Source organism: Periplaneta americana, chromosome 5 (genome assembly GCF_040183065.1).
Source record: "Periplaneta americana isolate PAMFEO1 chromosome 5, P.americana_PAMFEO1_priV1, whole genome shotgun sequence".
NCBI lineage: Eukaryota > Metazoa > Arthropoda > Insecta > Blattodea > Blattidae > Periplaneta > Periplaneta americana.
In genome coordinates this window covers 71348625-71375294 of record NC_091121.1, presented here as the reverse complement: position 1 = coordinate 71375294, position 26670 = coordinate 71348625, and the positions used below count along the sequence as shown (strand labels likewise).

General features: G+C 34.9%; 1 protein-coding gene and 1 non-coding gene across 7 annotated transcripts in view; both read left to right on the top strand.

Moving 5' to 3' along the window:
* Window positions 1-26670, top strand: part of LOC138699820 (trichohyalin-like) — a 412868-nt gene that overhangs the window by 56222 nt on the left and 329976 nt on the right. The gene's annotated exons all lie outside the window — the stretch shown is intronic.
* TRNAY-GUA (transfer RNA tyrosine (anticodon GUA)) lies at window positions 25617-25688 on the top strand. The gene has a single exon. It is a non-coding gene; the product is annotated as a tRNA-Tyr (tRNA).

Here is a 26670-nt window from a genome sequence, read left to right as displayed (position 1 = left end):
TCATTGTAAGAGAACAGTGTATTATGATATTACAGTAAATTATTGAAGAATTTTAGTTCCTTGAGGTTCCAACAATTGAATTGAATTCAGTCATTGGCTTTCCAAAAATACGCTATGAAAGGTTTCATATAAAATAATTTTTATCTCCAAAAGAAAGCAAAAACGAACAAAATCGTATTAAACTTTTTTGTTTGAAATATCTCAAAGAAAACTTCCTGATATTAATGACATTACTTGTGGCTAACTTTGTGTGTGTTGGAACCTCGAGGAAGACGCGTCTGGTGGCAGTTCAAACGGAAGAGTTTAAGAAAAAAATTTTGAAAATGTGAGTATATATATATATATATATATTTTCCCTTTTTTTTGCTCAAAATTTCTTCCTAGAGCAGTCCTATATTTTATTATTTCATATTTATTCACTTCAATATTTAAATTTTATTTCATGAGCAAAGAAAGATAAAAGATTTCAAATTTCGATGTAGTATTACAAAGGAAATTAAAATTCTATTAAAAATGTAAATGAAAATCCCGGGAAAACGAGAGGTGATACAGCATTTCCAATTCCAGATTTGGATTCAGCGGGGTCGAATGTAAATAATCACCTATTTTCGTTCAAAGAAGCAAAGAAAAAATTAAATTTGTCTATCAGTGTTATCTGCCTCCACAGCTCTGCACGTCTTACGAATTACTGCACTTGAATAAGGAATAAAAGAATACTTTACTGTGTGTAACCCTCCTCGCGGTTTCGGTAACGGAGAACATCGGCCTTTCAGAAGTATGATCTTAGTTCTTCGTTAGTTCTGGCTAACCAAGTCTTAAATTGGAAGCCTTAATTTGGCGACGTAAAATAGGAAACAATTAGCGGGTCTCGTCCACGGTGCATGGCACTGACAGCTGTGTCGCTGTCAGCATCTGCTGACGCCGACAGGTTACGCGCCCGTCACCCCTCTCGTCTCCAGCGAACCCATTAGGCTCTGATTTGTTTAGTGCGGTTTACTCGTCTTGCATCCGGGAAGTAACGAATCTCGCGCCACCTCGTTAAGATTTTCAATTCATTGCTTTCTCTTCCTTTCATCCCAAAATACCATTTTATGACAGAATACACTAGCCCTAGCTATGTTTATTAAATGACGACAATGTTGTCGACGGAGCTGTTGATAGTTAAGTGCCGTGGATAGAATGACATTATTATTTTATATTATTATTATTATTATTATTATTATTATTATTATTATTACTACTACTACTACTACTACTACTACTACTACTACTACTACTACTACTACTACTACCACCACCACCACCACCACCACCACCGCCACCACCAATAGTACTAGTACTAGTGCTGCTACTGCTACCACTACTACTACCACCACCACCACTACAACTACGACTAGTACGACCACCACCACCACTACCACTACCACTACCACTGTCACTGTCTCGGTCAAAAAATAAATATCTAAAATTTTCCAGAATATAATTAGTGACTTTAAGACTTTAGTAAGTTCAGTTTTGGAGTTGCCACATTAAAGTCTCTCTGGACAGGCATTGCGTACCGTAGTGAGGAAACTGAGACTCGACAGTCAGAACTTCTGTGTAAGCAGAGAGGACCACCACGAGAAGATGAGGATAACAGTTGAATGGGAGAGGTTGAGTGAGGCGCATCAATATCTTTATTATTATTATTATTGTTATTATTATTATCATTATTATTATTGTTGTTATTATTATTATTATTATTATTATTATTATTATTATTATTATTATTATTATTATTATTATTATTATTACTTACTTACTTATTTATGGCTTTTAAGGAACCCGGAGGTTCATTGCCGCCCTCACATAAGCCCGCCAAAGGTCCCTATCCTGAGCAACATTAATCCAGTCCCTAGCATCATATCCCACCTCCCTCAAATCCATTTTAATATTATCCTCCCATCTACGTCTCGGCCTCCCCAAAGGTCTTATTCCCTCCGGCCTCCCAACTAACACTCTATATGCATTTCTGGATTCGCCTATACGTGCTACATGCCCTGCCTATCTCAAACGTCTGGATTTAATGTTCCTAATTATGTCAGAAGAATACAATGTGTGCAGATTTGTGTTGTGTAACTTTCTCCATTCTCCTGTAACTTCATCCCTCTTGGCCTCAAATATTTTCCTAAGAACCTTATTCTCATACACCTTTAATCTCTGTTCCTTTCTCAAAATGAGAGTCCAAGTTTCATATCCATACAGAACAACCAGTAATATAACTGTTTTATAACATTATTATTACTATTGATATTAAATTTATTCAGAAGACAATAATAATTTCATGGGAAACTACAAATAAGCTCCAAATTTTAAATAAATACAGATAATGTCTCATTAGGTTGTTCTTTATGGTTGTGAAATTTGGACGCTCACTTTGAGAGAGGAACATAGGTTAAGGGTGTTTGAGAATAAGGTGCTTAGGAAAATATTTGGGGCTAAGAGGGATGAAGTTACAGGAGAATGGAGAAAGTTGCACAACACAGACCTGCACGCATTGTATACTTCACCTGACATAATTAGGAACATTAAACCCAGACGTTTGAGATGGGCAGGGCATGTAGCACGTATGGGCGAATCCAGAAATGCATATAGAGTGTTAATTGGGAGGCCGGAGGGAAAAAGACCTTTAGAGAGGCCGAGACGTAGATGCGAAGATAATATTAAAATGGATTTGAGGGAGGTGAGATATGATGATAGAGAATGGATTAATCTATCTCAGGATAGGGACCAATGGCAGGCTTATGTGAGGACGGCAATGAACCTCCGGGTTCCTTAAAAGCCAGTAAGTAAGTAAGTAAGTAATGTCTCATAAGTAGAGACGAGAATTTCATGCATTATAAAATCCCAAAATATGCATGCAATCATGCACTATAAAACTGTGAAACATGCACGAAAAGGCAAAAAATACATTAAAATATGCACTTTCATTTTTGCTTCAAATTTCTTATTTAACTTCACTTTTTTGCACAGTTAACAACTAACATCATTTCTAAATTGGTTTCTGTGAGGTTTCTGCGCTTCTCAGTCAATATGTTTTTGTAGGCAGAGAATGACCGCACTGTATCCCAAGAAGTTATGGGTGCAAACTTGAATAAACCTTTTTCTTTTATTTAGATCTTTCTTTCTTCATTCCTGATTTCTGAAGCTAAAATAAAGGACATAAAAATCGAGAAACTGACGTCTCCACCCAAAATCATTAAAACATGCATTTAAACTAAATATAATGCATATTATATGCATGATTAAGTTAAAATTGCATAAATATGCATTATGCATGTTTTTATCCCCAAAAAGGCCAAAACATGCAAATATGCACGAAAAAAATACACATATATTTTGGAACCGAAAAGTAATGAAATGGATAAGTACTAAGTTTGAGCTATGTCCTATGTTCCTATAAAAACATGCATTTGCATGGAATTCTCGTCTCTACTCGTAAGTAATATCGGTTTTGGAGAAAAAATTTAATTGTATTTTCAAAGTAAATGCAATTGAATTCTATGGTCTTGAACCACCTTTCAACGAGGTTTGTTATCCCGCAACGGTACCACTTTCTGGTTTTTTGGTGCAAAGAATTCGGGATACCCATTTCAACAGCAACTTTTGGAAATTTCTTTAACGCAGAAATTAGGCCATGATTCGAAACTGATGTTAATCTGAAAGCATAAGTATAGGGCTATATGCTAGATATCGTTCTAGCAGTTGTCCCTCCTGATTCCTGGAGTTTTCCTATGGTTATTCGAGCTGTATGAGGTCTCGCATTGTTCTGTTGCAAGAAAATTCTATTCCGATTAACTAATGCGTGATACTCCTCTCTCAGAACTTCATGAACTCGTTCTAGCTATTAAGAATAAAGATCTGCATCGACAGCACGTCCTTTTGGAACAGACTTCAAGTAAATCACCTTCCAAATTTCATCAGGTACATAACATTAATTTGGGGCCGATCCGATTTTGTTTAACGACGACTTTTGGTAGGCTGACGAGGCTCGAGTCACTTTTTAGGTGTCAGGATTGTGGTAATATACCCATTTTTCATCACATGTTGCAATATTCCTCATAAATCTTTCATCCATGTGATTAGCGATTAACTGACGATAGATATCCACTCTGCGTCGAGCCTGTTCAGGTGTCATTTCATGAGGTAGAGATCAACATTTCTACAACTTCTTTATGATTGCCTAAGCGTCTTAATGTGGCGAAATATTGTATCTTTTGTAGCAAAAAGTTCTTCTTACAACTAGCAGTAGACTACATTGGGGGGGGGGGGAGTTTCTTCCAAAATGTCGTGTATTCTCAATATTCCATACCTTAGGTCTTTCAGAACTTTTCAGATCTTTAAAGGGACGTTTATGTGATTTTTAAAACTCCTACAAGTTTCATCCAAAATTTATGAAATTCCATTTTTTGTTGGCTTCATTTTATTACAAGGTCGGTACTAGGTGATAGGTCTCTCTATAACAAAGATAGCATTGTTATAATTCGAACGTCCTGCAGCATCAAGCAAAAGGACTATATTGAAGAAGGGTGGGAGGACTACCCCTTATATCGATGTAGATTTCGTTACTCTGGCAGTGAAAAATTAGAGAAGAGAAAACTATTTTCGAGAAAAAAATATTCAAATCTAAATATGTCATTAACAAATAAAAGTTAAAGGGGAGGGGGGTTAAACCCGGTAACCTCTCCCCTTGCGTACGCCCCTGCGTGTGATAATTAATAAAAGAAGAGTATGATCGTGATTATGATGACCAGTCATGTATCTATATAGGGTCGATCTATTCATCCTTGATTAATATTATTTTATTACCATGATATCCGTCGCTTAAGGTAGCGTATGATAAAACACAAAGCGAGGGGCAACTGTGCAATGCCTGTGATCTCCACTTCTTTTCCCAGTCCAACGGATGTAGTCGGAAATACTTGAACCACGACGGAGGACGACAGAGCCAAAATGCGTATAAAATATCAAAGGGCTCTTACGTCAACGGGAAGCAAAATAAATTTACGAACACATGACGTGTAAATGTAATCTTTCAAGTTCTTTTCTTTCTCCCCCCTGTAAAAAGAAGTGAACCTTCTATAGAGGGATCTAAAACTACGTATTTCATACATGCGCACATGTTGTATCGCAACGTGACGTATTCGCGACACTGTATTTATAATTAACTGATTAAAGTTTATGTTAAAAATGTTTTGTTTCTAGGAAGTTGACTGCAGGCATAGAATGAGATTTAGCTTCACACAAACAAGTCGATGTTTTTATGATCGCTACGTTTATGATACTCCGTACTCAGAACATCCTGTTAAGGACAATGATCCATTTTTTAAATATTTGTCGGAAGTTGTAGGCGTGTGAGTGATGGTTTGCATCAAATGCTTTGTTGAATTATTAGCTGTTATAATTTACAAATAGTGATATGTATGGTCACGATGACTTCTTTTTTATTGTCTCAGGTAGAGAACTTTTTAATCGATTTATCTAGAAACTTCAAAAAATGTATTAATTTGTAGACAAGCTTGATCACAGGAATTTCATCGATGTCAGAAACTACCGTCCTTTTACTCAATGATATGCATTCTTGTTTACTTCCTCTCAATTTACTCGTACATAATTATTTCTTCTCAATTTATATAAATTTTAAAAAGAAACAAAAAGGATTTTATTTAACACATTGAGGTAATAATCTTCTTCTTCTTCTTCACTTCCTGGTTTAGGCATTAATTGCCTGTTCCGTCTTCACTAATAGATCTAGGACCATCTCTTCCGAGGACGTCCAACATCTCTTCTTCCTCTTGGGAAGTAGTTTTGTATTCTCTTTGGTAATCTACTCTCTGCCATTCTTTCTATATGTTCTTTCCATTGTTCCTTATCTTTTCTTTTATGGAGTAGATTTGCAGTTCTTCACGGATATCCTCGTTTCTTATCTGGTCCATTCTAGTGCACCCCTTTACCCTCCTTAAAAACTTCATCTCAGCTGCCTGAATTTTATTTTCATGTTTAGTAGTGGTAATCCAAGATTCACTCCCATATAGGAGGGTTTTATAGAATTTTAATTTTGTTTGTTTGTGGGCTTTATTATTCAACGTTCTATTTATTGTGCCACAAATAGCTTGGAACTGATTAATTTTATATTCAATATCCTTATCATATCCATAGCTAATATCACATCCTAAATATTTATAGTGGGATACTTATTCAATAATTTGGTCATCAATGATTATTTTTGCGCGTAGGGGGTTCCTTCCACTAAAAGCCATCACCTTTGTTTTATTTATCGAGATTTTGAGATTATAATCTTTACATATTTCATTTAATTTATGGGCAGCCAGTTGCAATAAATCTTCGTCATAATGTAGTAAGACTAAATCGTCAGCGAAAATTAAGTTGTTAATACTTGTGTCATTATTCAATCTAAGGCCTTTGTGTGTTAACATTTTCCACTGTTTCATAATGTCGTCAATATATATATTAAAAAGAGTGGGCGATAGACTGCACCCTTGTCTAACTCCTTGATTTATTAAAATTTCTTCTGACTTTTTTTCATCTGCTTTTATTACTATTTTGGTTTCTTCATATAAGCTTTGGATTGATTTTATTATTATTATTATTATTATTATTATTATTATTATTATTATTATTATTATTATTATTATTATTATTGAGGTAATAATAATAATAATAATAATAATGTTTGTATGTATAGTAAAAAATCTGATGACTAGCTGGAACCCCGTAAGTGAACTAAGCCAGGAGATAATGGGGTAGGGTGGTCTTTCTTCCTTTATTGCATATAGCGCTGACTATATTACTGTTCAGACTTGAGATATGATGTGCAACAGTTGTTGTTCCTCTGACACATCGCGAAGTGAGGTGTACTGCCTGATAATAAATGTAGCCTACCAGTCAGAACCTGAATCAGATGATTAATAATAATAATAATAATAATAATAATAATAATAATAATAATAATAATAATAATAATAATAATAATAATAATGAAAACAGTTTTATTTTAAAACTGTACACAATCAAATGGTTTTCTTGTTCTGATTTTGTATCTTCATAAACTTCTATTAGAAAACTCCCTCCCTCCCTCCCTCCCTCTGTCTCTCTCTCTCGCTCTGTCTACATACCTACCAAAAAGGGCTCAACAAACCACCTAATTTGTCATTGATCGCTTATTTTTGTTTCCATATATTGGCAGCATTGCGACACCCATTTCAAATGCCATCTGCTGGATGCGCTCTCAACTATGACAGTATGTAACTGATTAATAATTTTTAAATGCTTATTTCGTGAAATTGTGGAAATGCAATGTATGAAACATAATATATTTAGTTAATTTATGCCTTTTATATATTTCTGAAGTTGTTCCATCTCTCAGTTTAATTTTACCAGTAAAAAACGCTAGGAAATGAGATATATGTAGTGCGTAGCGGGATCCAAGATTCGATCTATATTTTTCTTTAATTTTCGTCTTTCATAATCTGACTTTCAAAAGGAAAATTTCTCTTTTGACAATTTTAGAATATTGTTTTAAAAAATTTACGTACAAAAATTCATTGCGCCATGTTAACGTGGTGATTTTGGATTCCTAAACTTTCCACTGTACTCTTTCACGACAGTTTGTATATTGATCTGGTATTTCAATTTTGTATTAAATATTGAAATTATACTTTATCAGTCAATAAGTTTTCATGCAGTTATATTACCACTATGAATAATGATTGCATATGCCTGTTTTATACGTAATCTTCCGAGAAATAAGAGTCAAAAAGTGATACGCCTATACACCAAATACATTAGAATCGTTTCTGCCTGACGGGAACCAAACTCGAGCCCAATGGATTTATAGACAGAAATGTTACCACTAAGAGACATGGGTAAACAAAATAAATTACTTTCTATGACGGATGTCAAGTCAACTTAATGTCAACGTCTGTTGGGTTCACTATTGTCAGATTGCTCGCAGATGCTTGAGAGTTAGCAAACACATAAATGAAGTCTTTAAACAACAGATGATTAATGTGAATTCAGCAGCTGATATAACACATTAATGGATATCTGTTGTGTACAGTGTTACGGTTTCAATGTAGTGTCAGTTGCTAAATATCTGTTCATGACATGCAAATATGGCGTCAGAATGCAAATATTTGATAACGACGATAATGAAAACGAAACACGTTTAAAAACTTGGTAAACCGAATGCACACTACAACTGTTTGTCAATTTGATCTTATTAACCCAGTCTTAGCTCAGTTATGCGATGTTTTTCTCACGAAACGGTCCTGGAATTCGCGTCTGGTTAAATCCTATGAGAATTTATCTTGAAGACATCAATTCTGAGTCAAGGTTTCTTCGTGTTCTTTGATATAATGTGTCATTCTTAATGAACAATAATTGCTAGGGTGACCAGATCAAAATGTTCAAAAGCAGGACATTTTGAAAAAAAAAAGCGTGACAACACATTAAATTCCTTTTCATTCACTGAGAACAATAAAAACAATAGGCAAACACAGTACCAAAGCTACCCATTGTTATTAATCTTACAATTTTATTGTTTATACTTCTGTGAAGAGGAAATGTCCTTCAGAAGCTTTCGGGATTTCAATAAATAGGGTGAAATCCTTTACATGTAAAATGCTTCAAATTATATTCTACTGTTACAATACCCTTTACTGCTTCTGTTGATAGTCTGTTCCTTTCATCTGACCATTGAGTATTGATTGGTTAAAATACCCTTTCAACATTGGCTTCATGTGCAATTACTGAAAAGAAGAATTGACATATATACAGCAAAGTTTGGAAACACTTCATAAAATGCATATTTTTCATATAACGACAGAAACACATACTTTTGATCTCAGATTTTATCTTATATACTGTATTTCAATATTTGGTACATTATGTTCTTGGAAGGCAGTCGGACAATATCAAAATTCAAATTTAAATTACAAAATCACATTCTAGTTCGTGGAATTGTTTGTTGAACACATGTCAGGTTGCGTAACTTCACCTTAACCCATGACATATAGTAAATATTGTAACTATGCTGTTGTAAAATTGAAAATTAATATGTAATGTATTTATTATTATTATTATTATTATTATTGCTACTATTATTATTATTATTATTATTATTATTGTCAGTTATCAATATCATCATTGCTATCTCTGTTTTCTTTATTTTCGTTGTATTAGCTCGATGAGAGCACTATAATGTACTTTTGACTCTGTTGACCCTCTATAGGGCTTTAACTTAATTTGTATCATTTTCATCAGTGTTTGTATTTCTTTTTTGTATTTATATGTGCTATCTGGTAGGATGAAAGAGAAGGCCTTATGGCCTTAATCCTGTCAGATTAAATAAATTATTAAATTAAATTAAAAAGCTGGACATTTTGGTTTTATCGTAAAAAGCCGGCCGGACGCTCACAAAATACTAAAAAAGCAGGGCGTGTCCGGCGAAATCCGGACGTCTGGTCATCCTAATAATTGCATTGAATTACTTTTGGTGATCGAATGTTTAGGATATTCTCCATTTTATTCCAGATTCGTGTGTGTTCATACTCTGCTGCGAACGATAGTTTTTAACCAGTTTTATGTATCGTAAATTTACAATACGTACACTGACGTTCAAAGGTATCTGGCCTATGATTTTATGATCGTGTAAGCGAACTTTCTAACAACGGGATAAGTCAGAACCAAAGATATGAAAAATTGACCGTTAGTTCTCAATAGCTGGCACCATTATTGGGAGCCGTTAAAAAGTGTCGGGGAAAATTATTATGTAGATTAAGCATGAACTATTCTTCTAAAAGACAATATAAGCGCTTTCAAGCCAAATTCAGTATTGTTTTACAATCAATAGAGTGGGGTTAAAAATTGAATTCTATAACACGGGTATATTTTCCTACGATTGGTAACAGTGACTATTATCTTCGCCATCTATTTATAGAAGTAATAACTAAGGAATCCACACTTACGCCAACAAATTATCGATCACAGTCGATTAGTAGTGTCAGATATCTTTGAACGTCAGTGTACAAGAATTCTGCTCCTGAATGAAGGGGTTGCAAGCACACTTTGGCTTGCCAATTCTCGCTTACGTTTTGGATCACGTGGGGTTATTCAAAAGTCAGGAAAGATTATTTTATTTTTAGTCTGCATTAACTCAGTCGAGTTAATAACTCCCAGGCCTGATTAAACGTAATAGAGTTCTTTCGGAATACTGGGAATCGTGTCACTCGGCATATTTAACAATGTAAACGTCTGCATTGTTCAAGACTAGGGAATATTTGTAGCGAATATTCTGAAGTTAATCTGTGTTCCAACACACATGGTCAAATACGTATGTTATTTGAGGGGGTCAGAAGCAAAGGGGTATAAGTGCAGTTAAGTTATTTGTGAGAAAATGTGGTTGAAAGTTCTTAGGATTTTGTAAATTCCGTGAAATTTTTTATTTCAATTTTAGTTTGTGGTGTGGTTAAAAGATGTATCCTTTTTCCACTAAAATTTTAAATGTTTTAGCTTGCCCTGGATGCACTTAACTCATGTTCTTAGAAATGTCGCTTGTACCCCTTTGCTTCTGGTAAATACATAGCTGAATGCACTTCATGCTATTAGATCTTTAACGTCGAGTCCATTGCCAATTTTGATACAATGAAGTTTATTTTATTTTTCACTGACTTTTCACCAACTTTTAAGCATATTACAATATTAAAATATTCCAAAGTGGTACAGGATAATTGGCAACACACCTGTGGAGTAACGGTCAGCGCGTCTGGCCGCGAAACCAGGTGGCCCGGGTTCGAATCCCGGTTGGGGCGAGTTACCTGGTTGAGGTTTTTTCCGGGATTTTCCCTCAACCCAATACGAGCAAATGCTGGGTAATTTTCGGTGCTGGATCCTGGACTCATTTCACTGGCATTATCACCTTCATTTCATTCAGACGCTAAATAACGTACATGTTGATACAGCGTCGTAAAATAACCCAATAAAAATAAATAATGGGCAACAAAATTATGCCCTCTGTTTTGTGTCAGATTTCAGTGGTTGCAGCAGTAAGTGAACCGTTCTATAAAATTTGAAGGTAGCTGTATTTCTGTTCTGTCTCATCTGCCGGACAAGGGCAACTAGACACATTATTCGCTCTTCGCCTGCAAGGCTTAACATTATAATTCGTACTCAATTTAATTATTCCTGTGCTGTGAATACTCTACCGCGAGCGATCTCATATATATATATATATATATATATATATATATATATATATATATGGAAGTCTCCTAATTAAGCCTGTTATTATGGTAATGACAGAGCAGCTCAGTTCGTCCAACTTTTTTTTTTATCTCTGTGGGCTCTCAAAATCAAGCCAGAGAAATATGATATACTATATACTCTTTCCTAACGCTTATTCTGTCCACAGATTTTCGGCTGGAATATATCAGTTTTCTTACACAGATTTTGACACTGGTTCTATAGTAATTGACCTCATTTAGTCTGCAAGATTGATCTGCTGTTATAATATTATGTATGGATTTCACCAGAGGTTTTGATTTATCTAGAGAAAATCAAAACTCGGGTGGGGTTTAATTGATTATTACACGATTAAAAGAAAGTATATAAAGATTAGAAGAAATAAAGTATTCTAATACAATAAAATATTAATTTACTTACTGAAATTTTATTTCACTAATGTTAGCTTCACCAAAACGCTTGAACGGAGCCGCCATTTTCAGTTGACTGTCTATGCTGTAAATAAATGACGATCGCAAAGCATATTTTATAGTATGGTAACATAGAGAAATTGCAGTTTGAAATGTTGGCAAACAAAGAAAGAAATGGTAAGGAGGTGATAAAAACAGAAGAAAGTATATCACGATTAAAAGAAATAAAGTACTCTAATATAATAGAATAGATATTAATTGACTTACTAAAATTTTGTTTCACTAATGTTACCTTCATCAAAACGTTTGAACGGAACCGCCATTTTCAGTCGACTATCTATGCGGGAAACAAATTACGATGGCAAAGGGTGTTTTATAGTACCGTAAAGAATTTGCAGTTTTAAATGTTGGCAAACAAAGAAACGCTAGGATAGTGATAAAAACAAACAAATGCTAGGGAACCGTTAAAATTGTGCGATTAGCAGCCAAGATTGGTTCAAAGACGTTCTTTCGTACCGTTTTATTGGTCAAAAGTAGTATGACGTAGTAAAAGTCTAGAAAAAATCAAAACTCGAGTGGAATTTAATTGACTATTACATGATTAGAAGAAAATATACAAAGAATGAAGATATAAAGTACTATAATACAGTAAAATATTAATTGACTTACGAAAATACTAATATGTCTTGAAAATGTATTATTGTACTATCTCATCATTACAAATATTCCGCTAGATGGCAGTAGTGTGTTATGATCTGCTGTTCTCTTGTTACCAGTTGTACTAACAATACAATCTTCATTGAACTCTATAGACGATTACTAGTCGAGAAGGCATTGTTGATTCACTTTCACTTTTATTAAAACAGTTGCATTCCACTTCAATTATCTATATTGAACAATCTCTGATACGTGACTATACATAATCTCATACAGTAGAAGTTCATAACCTAAATAATATAAACAGAGATAAATTATAGAAAAGATTTAATATCAAGGATAATGAAATAAACATGAATCATTTTAAAAGGTACAGTTATTGAAAGTATAATGTTGTCAAAAAATGCTAGGGAGGTGATAAAATTGTAAGATAAGCAGCCATGACTGGTTGAAACACGTCGTTCCCTACCTTTTTATTGGTCAAAAGTCGTATGACGTAGTAAAAGTGTAATAGTCTCTGTAAAACATATGGCTGGCATTGCAAAATAATTTGAACAGTGAACAGCAAACAGTTACTTTGTAATAATTATTCATTCATTCATTCATTCATTCATTCATTCATTCATTCATTCATTCATTTATTCATTCATTCATGCATTTACTAATATTTGATGTGTTGTACAACATCAGGGGCCAATAACATTTCTGCACAGAACAGTTCATTACAGAAACATTAACAATGATATAATAGTACATTATGCAACGAGCCTATAATGGTAGTAATTAAGACGCGAGTATGTTTATGAAACGAGCGCAAGCGAGTTTCATAATTTTCATACGAGCGTCTTAATTACCATTATAGTTAAGTTTCATACGACTTTTAATGCTCGACCATATTTCTAACTTGAAATTGTTCATAAGTATTCATGTTATTCTTATCTGACTGAGGAGCGGAACTGACCTTGTGCAATACCTCGTAAATTGTGAGATGTGCGCAGACGCGAAAGTATTGATTTTTTCCGAGAAACAAATGTCGACATTGACCTTGATATAATCTAGAGAGTAAAATAAACAATCTTGATATAACATTGAAATTGAATTAGACATTGAAAAACGAGATGACAAATTGATTTTATTTGAATATTATTTACAATTAACGCTAATTATTAAAGTAATGGAACTGACTTTATTTCAAATATAGGTGATTTATTGTGCAATTGGTGAAATGAATTTACGGGAATGTGCTTTGTGAAAGGCTGGAAGATGACTGTGAATTGATGTTAATTTGTGTGTTGTTTTTTTCGACTGAGTTTAATATTGTATTTGAGATTTCAATTTTATTTTGGATCGATTCTTCAACATAACCTTCTGCGACAGTATTTGATTTCCAGCCTCCGTGGCATATCCGAGAATAATCGATACTTGCGCTTTCATATTACTACAATGGTATTTTCTGATTGGTGGAACACCTGAACTTTAATGAATAGGTGTACTTTAATGAGGTCCATTAAATGGCTGCTATCAGGTGTATAATTACTACATTTCAGCATGGTCGAGTATAAATTACAATAAAAGTACATTGGAATAATTATTTAAAATAATGACAAAAAATAATAATTGAAAATTAAAGGATGGAATCATATATAATACAAATGATATGGAACAAATTAATAATAATAATAATAATAATAATAATAATAGTAATAATAATAGTAATAATAATAATAATAATAATAATAATAATAATAATAATAATTTATCAAGTGGTGTGTGAAATGATATACGTTTGCCAATTCATTTATAACGAAATGTTGGGCGGGGAACTTACAGTACCTGATTCGGATAAACATTGTATGAACAGATGGAGATTTTTTTTTGTAGTTGGGGGTGGGGGAATCTCGTCTATCTCCCCTTAAAACTCACACTTTAGACCTATATTTGATCTTTGAATGTCACGTTTTGTATTTGTACAGTATATGATGACTTGATGGTCATATCACAGTCTACTATATACAGTCACGAAGCTTGAGTTTTGAGGGTGCTAGAAACAATAGACTGTGACGATACTATTTTGCATTGCCTGTAATGAGGCGATATTAGCGATCCTAGTGGTGAGCAACTATCTAATGTTTGCATATTTACTACGTATTGAGCTTCGCGACTGTATATACTAGACTGTGGTCATATAGTATAATCCTCTTCTGTTCAACAAAGCATCATCGGTTCTTTCCTTCGAATCGGTTTTATCGTAATGCTAATGTTCTCATCATTCTAAATTGATGATTTTACCATTAGTACTCATTACGGCATTAATATTGCTGTAAAGAAACATTAAAATAGAGATTTATGCCCGGTTTCTGGAACGACAGTTACCTGTGCATACAGAGTTGTCTACGATTTAACCTGCTGATTTGTTTAAAAAGAGTTTCCGAAACAACATTTGTACTTAAATAACCTTTCTCTCTATGCTATAGTGAACAAGGGTTATGAAAATGTAAAGGTTAGTTCACAAGTGTGAGAAGTGTGAAGGGAAATGTGAAATTTGCTCTCGGAATTGTGGAAAAGTGTTGAATATATTCACATTTTATTGTTACGCAGGTGTTGCGTTGCACAAGATGTAAGTGATGAAACCTTCTCACGTACTGCGTAATATTTTACTATCTTGCTTCAGGCATTTTAATTTAAAAATGTTTTTGTATAAATGTCACGATAGAGGCAATGTTTCATAATACGACCTAGCTTGTCATTCATGTGCTTGGCAGTGTGCAGAATGGAAAGCAGGGTGAATTGAGCAAATCCACAAATTGTACTTCGGAATAGTTTATGTAGCTCATGTAGGTGTTCAGTGGTCAAGCTATCTACAATTAAGCTACAGTTGGGACACTTCACAGAAGCCACTACTATGGTTTCCAAGTCTCGACTAAGCACAGGTATTCGTCCTTGTCAATGTCACATTCTATATCGTCTCGGAGTTTCGTGTTGTGTCGAATCCAATTCTAAGGAGTCTCACTCTGTGTTTATCTACTGTCAGATCGAAAAGAGTCCAAATTTGAATTTAGAAGAAGCCTTGGCAAGGGAATGGAAACACTGATGATTGGATAGGAGGATGGTTGGATAGATATGAGATGGGTAAATAACTGGAGGTGGGTGGGTGGGTAGGTAGGTAGGTAGGTAGGTGGGTGGATAGGCAGATAGGTAGGTAAGTAATGTAGATTCTGTGGCTAGGATTTTTATCAACAGTAATCTCACTAGAGGTTTTGATTTATCTAGAGAAAATCAAAACTCGAGTTGGATTTAATTGACTATTACACGATTAGAAGAAAGTATATAAAGATTAGAAGTAACAAAGTACTCCAATACAATAAAATATTAATTGGCTTACGAAAATACAACTGTCTTCAAATGTATCAACTATCGAACCTGACGATGTCATATCCAGGCCTTGTACACTGATTTCTGACAAATAAGTATTATTATTATTATTATTATTATTATTATTATTATTATTATTATTATTATTATTATTGTACCATCTCAACATTACGCTAGATGGCAGTAGTGTTTTATGATTGTTTTCTTGTTACCGGTATCAGTTGTGCCAACTATGGAATCATCACTGAACTCTGTGGACTGTTACTAGTCAAGAAGGCATTGTTGATTCAGTTTCATTTTTATTAAAATGCAACATTCCACTTCAATTATCCGAATCCCAGTAATCAACGTCACTTGACAGATGATTTTCAATAAATCTTAATATTAAACAATCTCTGATACGTGACTATCCATAATATCATATAGCAGAAGCTATAACATAACCTAACTAATATACTGTACACAAGTGTTAGAAAAGTTTTAATTAACGACGATGACATAAAAAATAAACATGAATAATTTTAAAAGGAATAATTATTGAATGTACAATTTTCAAATTTGAATGTGGTTGGTGGTTCAATTGATGTTATATTGGACGTGTGCGTAATAGTAGTGAACTCGTTGATTTAGGCCTACATGGTGTATTCAACTTATTCAGGATTTCCGAATGAATAATTTTAAAAGGAATAATTATTGAATGTACAATTTTCAAATTTGAATGTGGTTGGTGGTTCAATTGATGTTATATTGGACGTGTGCGTAATAGAAGTGGAACTCGTTGATTTAGGCCTACATGGTGTATTCAACTTATTCAGGATTTCCGAATGGTGCTCTTCATTTATTTGTAAATCGGATTTCAGAAGATACATAGGTATGATCAGTGATTTTTATTAATTCTTGTTCTTGAATGCCAATGCGAGTCATATTTGAAACTACTGTGCATCGACTGGAGTGATTTGTAATTTTATATATATTTTTTTTTGACGTCCAGACCAGCGCAGTTTCAAATGTTGGCAAAGAAAGAAACAAATGCTAGGGACGCAATAAAATTGTGCGATAAGCAGCCATGATTGGTTGAAATACGTCCATTCGTACCGTTTTATTGGTCAAAAGTAGTATGACGTAGTAAGAGTGTAATAGTCAACAGTAATCTCATTAGAGGTTTTGATTTATCTTGAGAAAATCAAAACTTGAGTGGGATTTAATTACTATTACACGATTAGAAGAAAGTATATAAAGATTAGAAGTAACAAAGTACTCCAATACAATAAAATATTAATTGGCTTACGAAAATACAACTGTCTTCAAATGTATTATTGTACCATCTCAACATTACGCTAGATGGCAGTAGTGTTTCATGATTATTTTTTCTTGTTATCAGTTGTGCCAACTATGGAATCTTCATTGAACTTTGTGGACGGTTACTAGTCAAGAAGGCTTTGTTGATTCAGTTTCATTTTTATTAAAACAGTTGCATTCCACTTCAATTATCCGAATCCCAGTAATCAACGTCACTTGACAGATGATTTTCAATAAATGTTAGTATTAAACAATCTCTGATACGTGACTATCCATAATATCACATAGCAGAAGCTATAACAAACATAACCTAAATAATATAAAGAAGTGTTGGAAAAGTTTTAATTAGGGATGATTAAATAAACAAGATGAGTTTTAATTAGGGATGATTAAATAAACAAGATAAGTTTTAATTAACGATGATGAAATGAAAAATAAACCTGAATAATTTTAAAGGAAACAATTATTGAAAGTACAATTTTCAAATTTGAATGTTTTAGTGGTTGGTGGTTCAGTTGATGTTATATTAGACGTGTGCGTAAAAGAAGTGAACTCGTTGATGTACATGGTGTATCCCTCAACTTATTCAGAATTTCCGAATGGTGCTCTTCATATATGACCAGTAATCTTTATTAATTCTTGTTCTTGAATGCCAATGCGAGTCATATTTGAAAGTGCTGTGAATCGACTGGAGCGGTTTGTAATTTTCTGTTTTTTGACGTCCAGACCAGTGCAGTTTGAAATGTTGGCAAACAAAGAAACAAATGCTAGAGTAGTGATAAAAATAAACAAATGCTAGGGACGCGATAAAATTAAACAAATGCTAGGGACGCGATAAAATTGTGCGATAAGCAGCCATGATTGGTTGAAAGACGTCCTTTCGTACCGTTTTATTGGTTAAAAGTAGTGTGACGTAGTAAAAGAGTAGTAGTCGTATTAAATTTATACGAAATTCGACATTGTGGTTGAATTTGTGGGTAAACGTAAAACGTGATATGCTAGTCAGTGTCATCAACCTTGCCTCACTTATAAATACGCGTTCATGATGCATGAGTCTAAGGAAAATCACTGTTTGGATTATTTAACAAAGGCATCTGTCTCCGAGGATGGATTACAAGAACGCTCGTGAATTATACAGAGGCTAATGTAAAATGTAAACCGTAATGAAGTCGCTGGGCGGCCGTTGATCCACATAAACAATAACCGAGCTCAGTGCATCAACAGCGTCATGCGACTTGCATCAAGAAAGCCAGGGCCACGGCATTTCTTGCAATTAATTACGATTATGAATTATGTGAAAGAAACTCCTTCATTGTTTTTGTGGAGATACGAAAGATGCACCTAAACACAATGTTAGCAAATGCAGATATTGAGAGCCACCGTTGTAGCTCAGGCGGTAGCGCGTTTGTCTACTGAACCAGAGTTGCGCTCGGGTGTGGGTTCGATTCCCGCTTGGACTGATCACCTGATTGGGTTTTTCCGAGGTTTTCCCCAACCGTAAGGCGAATGTCAGGTAATCCATGGGGAATCCTCGACCTCATCGCGCTAGATATCATCTCGGTATCATCAATTCAATCGACGTTAAATAATCTAGTAGTTGAAACAGTGTCAGTCAATATTCTGCAGTAGTGAGTTTTAGGTCTAAATTAGGCCTACAGAATTGCAGCTCACACACAAATAGCTGTGTTACGTTGATGACACATACGTTTTCTTTACACGTGACATGCATTTCGCAAAAATTCAGTCCTTTATCATGTTACGAATGATTCTTTAATGTTCATATTTCTTTTTTGTAAAAAAAAAAAAAAAAGTAAATCCATGGCGCTACAGCCCTGAAGGGCCAAGACCGACCAGCCGGCTACTGACCTCACGTCCACATGCCGAAGCAGAGGTGGACGATCATCCATCCAGTATGAAAGTATCGTGTGGTTAGCACGATGATCTCTCCAGCCGTTATAGCTGGTTTACGAAACCGGATTTTCTCTACCTATCATAAGTCCCCAAGTACATCACGATGCTACTTGGGCACCGGTCCCATACACTGGCCGAAATTTCATGAGATAATTTCTTCCCCCATGAGGACTCGAACCAGCGCGCATCCCGTAACGCGAGTCCTAGGCAGGATGCCTTAGACCGCGACGTTACGGTGCGGGACTCATATTTTTTATTTTTGTATCGAACTTATTGTAAAAATATGAGGCGTTCAGAACTAAAGTGGATCAAGTCCATGAGACGTAGTTTTGAGATAATAGGACTTAAAGTTAACTTGCTCTAGTGGATTATTTAATTTGACTAGCAATAATTTTATTGCTCCATCCTCAAATTCTAGATTTATAAAACATAAAAGTTGTGATGTTAATGGACGCAACGCTTTGGTGACTTGATCCACTATGGTTCAGAACATCGTAACAAATAATCTGAGCCAAAAGTGACTCGTGTCGCTTCCAAGACGTTAAGTCCATTGAAACCGTGTCCATATGACTTATGTCCTCTAATATTTTTGTCCACTTTCATTTATGTTCACATTTTATGTGCGCCCATTTTTTTTGGGTCCATGACTGTTATGTCCACTTTTATTTAAGTCAATTCCTTTTGTACCACTGGAAGATGTTCAGGCTGTTTTTGATAGCCTTGTAGATAATATTGAGCCTGATATAATGGATTTAGCATTATACATGGAAAGAACTTACATCCGAGGAACACCTGCTCGAGGAAGAAGAGCAATGCCAACTAGATTCGCATCTGAAATATGGAACACTTATAATCAGGTTCTGGCAGGACAACATCGAACAACTAACATAGTCGAGGGTTGGCACAATCGCTTTCAGAAGCACATCGTCACACATCACGCGTCGGTCTGGAAATTCATGGAATTTATCAAGAAAAATCAAAGGAATAATGAAATTATAATAATCCAATTGCTTGGCGGGCGTTTGAATGTGCGACACCCTATTGAAAGATCGTACCTACAAAATTTAAGTCGAGTAGAAGAGATTGTTCGGAATTACAACCACTACATCGAAGAAGGACACATCAGGACTTAACTCAAAGCTATTAGTTATCATCTGAACTGTATGAAGATGAACAGGCAGAGGAGATTGAGTAGGGAATTGAAGTAAATTTGTAGATGAACATAATGTATTGTGCAATCATGTAGTGGACGTAAAAATGTGGACATAAAATTTGTGCAATTGGACTAAAATAAAGTGGACATATACTTCATAGGACATATGTTTATGGTCATAGTGTAATGGACTTTTATGTAATGGTCATAATAAAATGGATATTAAAATTGTGGATATTATATAAAGGACCTAACGTGTGTGTTTCCTAGTGTCACCTACCAGCGAATGCTTGGAATTAAGACTTGATCCATTATTGCTCGGAAAAGATCCAACTTCAGATAATCAGAAAATGAATTAAACTCCATATTTGAAAATTTGTGACTTGATCCACTTTAGATCTGAACGCCTCATGTAATGTTATAGAAGAACTTCAAACGAAAGAAATCAAGGGAAGAGAAACATTATTATAGGTCGCACTCTAGAACTTTTAATGCAAAAAAGTAAATTCTTGTTAATTTCATATTTCTAGTTTTTGACTCCGTGGAAGAGTCGAGCGTTTCAATATAAGCAGCGCTGTATTAACCGTACAATAGTGTATTTCGGAATTGTTGGAAGAGGGTAATATCCCATGTGCAATATTGCATTGAATTCCATTGTTTTGCGATAGCAGCATAACTTACAACAGTAAACAATCTCCATTCCATGGTAAATATTGGATTTACTATAAAGTTAGGATTGCGCCAGTGTGGTCTAACCAGCCAGCAGTCTCATGCCATTGGAAATCGTTGGACTCATCGCTAATCTGAGCCGCGCACCACAGTGCACTCTAGTGTGAAATTATCCAAACAAGGAAGTCGTCCTGTCAACTTTGGTACAAGGATCTGATCGTTAGACTGGACGTACAATAATTGCCCCAATTTTGCCTTTCCCTCCTCCCCTATTTGTTTCGTCCTCTTTGTACTGTCTTCTCTTCTGTGCTCTGTTTCCACGGGATGGACAAAGTTGCAGTTGGGTTATCGAGCATTTGTCAAACCTTGCTGGATTCATTACTGACTCGTACTTATTACTGTATAGGCTCTAATAGAAATACCAAAACATTGTTTGATTTAAGACTAAAGGCTGGTTCAGAATAAACCGGGAACGAGAACCAGGAGAAAACGAGAAGCAGAGGACGTGAATATGAAAATTTTTGATTCACAATAAACCGAGAACGTAGACGACTATGCATATCGATATGCATGTCAATAACGATATGTAAAGTCGATATTACGCATTCTGATGTTATTTGTGTATAATTGACCAATGGCGTTCTCTCATGAGTACAAGGCAGCCAACATAAACACAGGTTAACCAACTTCGAAATTTCAACTGAAACATTTCATTAGGCACGGTACTATAAATATGCCCATGCATCTTTATTATCAGAACCTATTTTAAGTCTACCATAACGTAAAATAATTAGAGAAGAAACATTTGTAATATAACAAAAATGAACACGACAGTAGTTATTGAATTGAAGCATGAATATGTAGTGTGTAATACAACCAATACAGTAATAAAATCTGATTTACTTACGATCGGTATTCAAAGATGCAGTTATTGCAAGCCACGTATTCTCCTTCATTTTCTCATCTTTATACGAGGCGCGCCGCTTATCGTAATCGTGAGGATTTTCCTCAACACTCAATATTAGAATATCATCAAATAAAACTTGCTCCATGGTGCACAGCACAGAACAAAATAATGCATAGGTTATGTCACGGTCTTCTTTCTGCAAAATATACGACGACAAAATAGCTTTTAGATGGCAATAGAATTAATCTAGTGGGCTGTGATCGGAAACGTGAACGCCAAAGTTGAAACTTGGCGAACTCTCCGTTCCCGATCCTGGGCTCCGGCAAGCTTTTTGTTAATTGTGAATGCTCACATTTAAATGTACACATTTTAACTATTTGACAGTTTTCATTTTCGTTCCGATTCTCGTTTCCAGTTTATTGTGAACCAGCCTTAAAACGTAGATTTATTTATTTATATTCTGGTAGAGTTAAGGCCATGAGGCCTTCTCTTCCACACTACCAGAAGTGAAATATATAACGAAACAATGACAAAAATAGTAAAGTCATACTTAAGTATAAAAATCATTTTCATGTACATTAACAAGCTTATATGGGCTATAATGAAATATTAACTAAACATTATACATAATTACGCGATTTACAATTCATATCCTAATTCTACTTTATGATAGGCCTAAATGACAATTTATATACACATAGAATAACCTATAAAAATCGGCTAACACTCACAAATCAATATAATCTCAACAGATCTCGGACAGCGGGCAATTTAGGCCTATCTATGACACTTATTTCCGAAATGTTGAATGTTTCTACTTTTATGACAGGGTTGCAAAAACCCAACAATTTCATACGACTAAAATATTTCATTAACACAAATTGTAACCATGTCTGGAAATTTCTAGAAAATAACAGCGGGCAATTTAGGCCTATCTATGACACTTATTTCCGAAATGTTGAATGTTTCTACTTTTATGACAGGGTTGCAAAAACCCAACAATTTCATACGACTAAAATATTTCATTAACACAAATTGTAACCATGTCTGGAAATTTCTAGAAAATAACAGCGGGCAATTTAGGCCTATCTATGACACTTATTTCCGAAATGTTGAATGTTTCTACTTTTATGACAGGGTTGCAAAAACCCAACAATTTCATACGACTAAAATATTTCATTAACACAAATTGTAACCATGTCTGGAAATTTCTAGAAAATAACATATGAAGACTATAGGGAAAAACAATGAAAGTTACAATGCTCATAAGGGTGATGTCATCTAATTCAGAATATTACTGCAAACTTTATTTATTTTATATATTTATTTATTTATTTAACCTGGTAGAGATAGGGCCATCAGGCCTTCTCTTCCCCTCTACCAGGGGATTACAACTGCAATGTTAAGAATACAATTACAATTATAATTACAATTAATATTAAATTTACAAATACAATAAAAGTCAGAGTACTAAAAGATTAACTGATTAATAAAGGCTAGACAGTTTATTGTAAAAGTTAAGAAGAGAGAAATTTTTTTTATTAATTAAGTAAAAATTAAACCTACTCTACGCAGTAAGAAAATGCTTAATAAGTTTGTTTTTGAACGCTACTAAATTTCGACAGTCTCTGATGTCACTGGGTAAAGTATTCCACAAGCGCGAGAGCGAGATTGTGTATGATGATGAATATGATGATCTCTTATGTGTTGGTATGGCTAGTATGCGGCTGTTTTTCGTGCTGTGAAGAGATTATGATATGATGACAGGTAACTGAAACGGGAGGCAAGGTAGGTGGGTGTAGAGGTGTGAAGGACTTGGAAAAGAAGAACAAGGGAATGAAAATTTCTACGTTTGTTAAGCCTTAGCCAGTTTGAGTTTGGAAGGATGGAGTAATGTGGACAGCGCGACGGACATCGCAGACGAAGCGAACACAAGAATTATGAACACGTGAACTTTAGTGTTTTTCTTATTAAATCTGATAAAGGAGAATTACCACCACGGATACAGTCATTCTTTCCTACTTATTCATTAGGAACAGCAATAAATTTTGCAGTAATATACTGACATCACCCTTAACTTTGATTGTTTTTCCCCTGTATTCTTCACATATATTATTAACATAATGTACTGTTATTCCAGAGATGTAATTAGACGGATGATTTAAATAATAATAAATATTAGTATCTTGAGTTCAACACATACTTTCTAATTATAACTAGGCTACACGTTTTAACAGTTCAGCTACTTTATCATGTGAATAATATTATTGTTCATGGTTTGTCTTCGTGAACTGTTATTCGAAAAACATACAAAAAATTAAATAATTTAATACGCACTCAGAGGATTATACATGAGATGCTCTCTTTATCATTAAAAAAGTTACATATCTGGCTTATTTCACAAATTGTATTGTACAAATTACTATGTGTAAATTATATTAAAAAATAAAGTTATACAAAACAGGTGTGCAATAATTATTGTAATAATTCCTAATATATATTATAGTTATATTTACGAAAATCGGTATGTAAACTTGGTATTAATGCTCAAGTATATTAATAGTTTATACAAGGCTCTTTAGAGAATCACGTCTACTTCATCCAATAAGAGGGCAAGAAATCGTCCCAAATTTTACCTGCTCATCAGTCCCGACGAAACGAAAACTTGAAATGTATTCGAAGAAAATTTTAAAAATTTATGGGGGGAAGTTAAAAATGTTAACATAAAATTAATCAACCTGTATTTCTATATTATTATAATGTACCGAAGTAGGCTACATATGATATTTCCGTGCAGATATTCTGCGTCATTATATGATGAACGTTGAGTGGAACAGAGAAAAATTCTCTCCGGCACCGGGATTTGAACCCGGGTTTTCAGCTCTACGTGCTGATGCTCTATCCACTAAGTCACATCGGATTCCCATCTCGATGTCGGATCGAATCCTCTCAGTATAATAGGTTATGATTGAATGGGACCGTCTATGCTTATCTATTAATATTGTATTGATATATTACAATTTATTGATCATGAACGTTTTCGGCACATATATACTGCATGCCATCTTCAGATGTTAAAAGATAGTCCTAATACATACTTGATAATCCATAATGGTAAAACATGAGTAACACCAACATAACCGTTATATACTATTCAAATGACCTTATGAATTACAATGTTCACACCGTTGTTAATTACATACTGTCCCTTCGTGATGAATTAAGCACACACTCGGTGTAAGTTCCACCTCTTGGGTTCCCTCTAGTGCCCTACCCTCATGTACTGCGTCATAGATGTATGACAGTGGCACAATGTCCATACATGTGCAGAGGTGCACTCGTTATGAGTGGCTAAGTGGCCGGGATCCGACGAAATAAATGCCGTCTTAAATCACTAAGGGTGGTATTCATAGACATTTCGCAGCACGCGCTACGAGCGTACTAAGCTATCCCCGGCTATCCACTGGTTACTAGTACAGAATTCAAATCATGTCCTATCGCTAACACTGATTTATGAATACGAAAAACGCTGATAATCCTCCGAAAACCCGCGCTAAAAATGTCTATGAATACGGCCCTAAGTGATTATTCGCATATCATTTATTATGATGTACCGAAGTACATATGATATTTCTCCGTTCCACTCATCTTTCATCATATGATGACGCAGAATATCTGCACAGAAATATCATATGTACTTCGGTACATCGTAATAATATATGATATGCGAAAATAATCAGTTAGTGATTTAAGACAGCGCTTATTCCGTCGGATCCCGGCCACTTAGTCACTCATAACGAGTGCACCTTTACACACGTGTGTGGACATGGTCCCGCTGTCATACATCTATGACGCAGTGCATGAGGGTAGGCCACTAGAGGGAACCCAAGAGGTGGAACTTAAACTGAGAGGATTCGATCCGACATCAGGATGGGAATCCGGTGTGGCTTAGTGGATAGAGCATCAGCATGTAGAGCTGAAAACCCGGGTTCAAATCCCGGTACCGGAGAGAATTTTTCTCCGTTCCACTCATCTTTCATCATATGTATATCTATAGCTTACTGAATACAGGAATATTTGTTACGAGTGGGCGTTAGGTTACACATCTTTTTATATGTGACAATTGGTGCCAAATTAAAAAGTTAGAGAGAAGCCAGCAACGCTGCTTGTCACACGCTTTTATAAGTCAGATGGACTTTATTGGACTGCACTCCGCATCGTGTCTCGTTGAGATTATAACGACTGCAGCAAATACTTGAGCAACGTTCAATGCATCTCTAATTCGCTTCCTTTCTCGCAGCTACGCCTTCCTACTTCACAGCTTGCACCTTACTAAATTTCACCAGAGCTCGCAGACTTTAGATTTAGTTCACATTACTAGATAACAAGTAAAGGCCCTAATTCTTTATTCAATAGTTCTCTTCTTTCTTAACCCACCCGTTCGCCCTATATTTCTCCTCTTCACTTACTTCTTCTTTTTCCCCTTTCCTCTTGGCTATTATTCTCATTTGTTCCTTGTTTCCATTTTGTCTTATATTTCCGTCTTATTCTCCCTTTATTTCTACTCCTCTTTATGTCCATTCTTCTTCGTCTTTCTTCCCTCCTCTTCACTTTCCCTTGTCTTTCATCTAAATCCTCGTTCTTCATAATCTCTCTTTTGAGCATTTGAATCACTATTTGAAAATGTTCCAAGATAAGTCATCGCAGTAGCTCAATTGCCAGAGCTCTGGCTTACGACGACCGCTAACCCGAATATTTGTTTGATTTACAAAGCTAAGTTTTTGGGCATTTTTCTATATGGTCGCCCGTTTTCCCTCGTCATTCCACCACCACTCCGCAATATTCCCCTTCCAATATCATCACAGTCTCGAAAAATATAGTACCACTTGTGTTTGGAACGTGACGGTACAATATTTTGAGTTGCGAAAAAAAAAAAAAAGAGAAAGTGTCTATGGTTTTATGTAGTCAATTATTCTTTTAATAAAGTTACT